The sequence below is a fragment of the Myotis brandtii genome, unplaced genomic scaffold (assembly GCF_000412655.1).
Source record: "Myotis brandtii unplaced genomic scaffold, ASM41265v1 scaffold2081, whole genome shotgun sequence".
Classification (NCBI taxonomy): domain Eukaryota; kingdom Metazoa; phylum Chordata; class Mammalia; order Chiroptera; family Vespertilionidae; genus Myotis; species Myotis brandtii.
In genome coordinates this window covers 224665-228383 of record NW_005357770.1, presented here as the reverse complement: position 1 = coordinate 228383, position 3719 = coordinate 224665, and the positions used below count along the sequence as shown (strand labels likewise).

The window sequence follows — 3719 nt, the reverse complement described above, 5'->3', positions numbered from 1 at the left end:
GAGGTGGGAGCCTTGGCCTGGAAGGTCTGAACATTCCTGAACTCTGGGCTCTGAATGTCATGGACATTGGATGATATCTGCCACTCTATGGACATCAGTTTCCCAATTTTCCATTGAGGGTTGGGTTCACAACTGCATAAGCCTGAGCTCAGAACAAAGGGGCCCAGCTCCCTCCACCCTGGTGGGTATTGGACAGAGGTGCATGCATGTGGTTTCAACTCTGGCCTCTTTTTCAGACAAATACTGGCCAAATACCCATCTTACTTGCTGAAAGCTCACCATCTCCCCCATGCCTCTCCATGTCTGTGCATGATTCCACCAGCAGATCCTTTTCCAGAGCCCCCGAGGAAACCTGGGTGCAGCTAGGACCCCAACTTTGAGGACACACTGCTGGGTTCATCTCAGGCTCTGTTGGGCTCAGTATTGGGATCACCCTCGGTCGTGCTGGTGTGGCACAACTGGGAATTGACCTGTGATCTCCTGGCTCACTAAGCCATACTGGCTGGGTGAAAAGAAATTTATTAAGTACCTACATTATTTTATTTAATCCAAAATTATCAAATATTATTTTCATCATCTCCATATTTTTAGGTGGGGAAAGTAAAGCCAGAGAGGTTGATTTGACCAACATGACACAATTGATGACAGAGAAGGATTCTTAATACAAGTTTGTCTGAATTCCTACTTCATATTTCCCCCTAGTTTACATCTTACTTTCCTAAATCTAATCTGTCTTTATCTAATTCTTTTAAAGTAGACTGATACAGTGGTAGAGTTAGACCTTGCTCTTTGCATATTACTGGAGTTGAAGCCAACTGATGATAAGGTTTCCTTTGAGGTGTTTTAAATAGGTTTGGTTCATAACTGATGGTTTTATATTCAGATTCTTCTGCAGTTTCAGAATTATATGGTGTGCCTTCTGAAGAAAGTTTATCGAACCAAATAATACTTATTGGTCCTAAATCTGTAAGAAAAATAAAAATCTCATCTTGGTTTTAATCAGAGACAGAAAAATTTGTGAGCCAGTAAAGATCATAATAAAAAGGATGCTTGAAATTTGGACTATGGATGACTTTTGTTAAAGCATATTAATTAAACAGGATCATTTGTTTGTTCTCTTATAAATCTGCAGCAAGGTATAACAAGTTTACAAAAGTTACAAAGAGAGAGCTCTTAACTATATTAGCTCTACTAAAGTTTTATTTTATATTCACGATTCAGAAACAAAAACCATAGTGAGAATGCATTTCACAGACACAATTCAAATGTTTATAGACACTACTTAAGTGGATGAGATAAATCTATAGATATAAGGAACATGTAGATTCTCAAATAAGAGAGAATGAAAAGATTGTCTGTTAAAGAGAAATGACAAAAGTTCGACGCTGATCTATTCACTCTTAAACTACCAATTCTAAAAGTGTGGTCTAAAAAAATAAATAAATAAATAAAAGTGTGGTCTATGGCCCAATTAGGGGAAGGTACCTAAGACTGTTTCAAGAGGTTCATAAGGTCAAAACTATTTTCAAAATAATATTAAAGCATAATTTGTCTTTTTCACAATGCTGACATTGCACCTCTGGTGAGTGAAACTGATGACACCTTTGCATGAGCCAAGGCAGTGGCAACAAACTGTACTAGTAGTATCATCACCATGCAAACCAACCAAACACACACACACACACACACCCCAAAATGCCAGCTTAATCGAAATGTCTGTAATGATGCAGTGAAAATTAGTTTTATTAAAACCCAATATTAATATTAAAAACATGTTTTAATATTCCCTGTGACAAAACGAAAAGTATGCACAAAGCATTTCTGCATATTTAACTACAGTAATTGTTTATAAAAGCACTCATGTGATGAGTGTGACGTAAATGAGCACTTTTTTCCCATAGAGAGCCATTTTTACTAGAAAGAATGACTGACAAACTAAATCATTCTGAGTTGGATGATTTGGGAGACATTTTTTCGAAAATGAATGAAGTGAGCCTGTCACTGAGGGAAAACAACAGCCAATGAAACTACGTGAGCTTTAAAATGAGAATTAGAATTGTTAAATTTTGCCATGTTGTCAGCTTGACATCCTTAATATTGGTGAACTAACAAATATGATTATTTTTAATATTGCTTAATGCAATGTGTCAATATATGGAATATCTGTGTAATTCAGAACAAAGGCATTTTCCAAATAATCAATGCATGATGTTACAATGTGGGTGAAAGCTTTATTCAAAGTGAAAGGAAGACTGTAACAAAAGTACGAACATTTCATTACATGGTTTCAGATTCCACATTGCGAATTTTAAGAAACTACCACTTAAGTTTTGGTATAGTATGAAAGAAAAATACCCACAATTAACTGAAGACTATTAAAACACTCCTTATTTCTCCAACTACATTGTTGTGTGAGCTGGGTTTTCTTCACAGACCTCTACCAAAGCAACATATTACGACAGACAGGATACAGAAACAGGTATGAGAATCCAACCATCTTCTATTATGCCAGATATTAAAGAGAATGGCAAAAATGTAAAACAATGCCACTCTTTTTTCTTTAAATAGTTACTTTTCATAACAATGTTATGTATATTAATATGCATTGGGATTATTTTTACTTTATTTTTTTAAAATATATTTTATTGATTTCTTACAGAGAGGAAGGGGGAGGGATAGAGAGTTAGAAACATCGATCAGCTGCCTCCCGCACACCTCCTACTGGGGATGTGCCCGCAACCAAGGTACATGCCCTTGACCGGAATCGAACCTGGGACCCTTGAGTCCGCAGGCCAACGCTCTATCCACTGAGCCAAACCGATTAGGGCAGATTATTTTTACTTTAAAGTGAATCACTAACTATCTTTAAAGGTTATTTATGGCAACTTACATAAAGTAAAACCCTTGGAGGTTCTCAATCATTTTTAAGAGTGTAAGGAGTACGGAGACAAAAATATTTGACAACTTTTGCTACAAAGTAACATTGCCAATGATTCTCATTTGCTGGAAGGTCTGAACTTTAATTTCTTACCATTTGGAAACTATAAATGTTCACCCTCTTAACTGCATTTATGACTCCACAAAGAACAGTTTATATATAGCATAAACAAAAATGTGACGTATTGGATTCTTCCCAGCAAGCATGCGTATTTACATATTTTCTGAAAACATTGCTCACTGCAATTGATCAATTTATATAAACTCTATCATTGGCTGCATCGCGTCTCAAAAATTTCAAAAAAGGTTGGCCTCTCTTTGCACCCAATAAGCATTTTTTCTCTACGATATTACTCCCACACGTAAAACGAGTGTCTGTAAAAGAGAACAGAACACACTTCAGGGGTGCGGTCCTTCCGGGACTCACACTGACCGATCTCAGTCCCATCATCTGGGACGACAAGGGACTCGCTGAGATGGTGGGAGCACTGCGTGTGTGTGCTGCCCAACACAGTGCCCCCAGCACTGGACATGCGGCAAGTGCAACTCAAAAACAGCGTTTTTGACATGATTTACGTTAACCAGTCACGTGTTGCGAGGGCTCCCATTAGAGGTAAACGCCAATGGAAATCAGGACGCCTCCACCCCACAAGCACCAGCGGGGGCGGTGGAGCGGACACAGAGTCGGAAGCGGCCAGGAAAGGAACCGGAGCGCCAGGAGGTTTCAGACGGGGCACCCGCTGCGGCCCAGAGCCCGCCCCTGAGCAGGCGGCGCGGCCGAG

At 39.0% G+C, this 3719-nt stretch overlaps 1 protein-coding gene across 1 annotated transcript in view; it reads right to left on the bottom strand.

Moving 5' to 3' along the window:
* LOC102250218 overlaps window positions 1-3719 on the bottom strand; it is a 16398-nt gene that overhangs the window by 3228 nt on the left and 9451 nt on the right. The window lies entirely within an intron of this gene.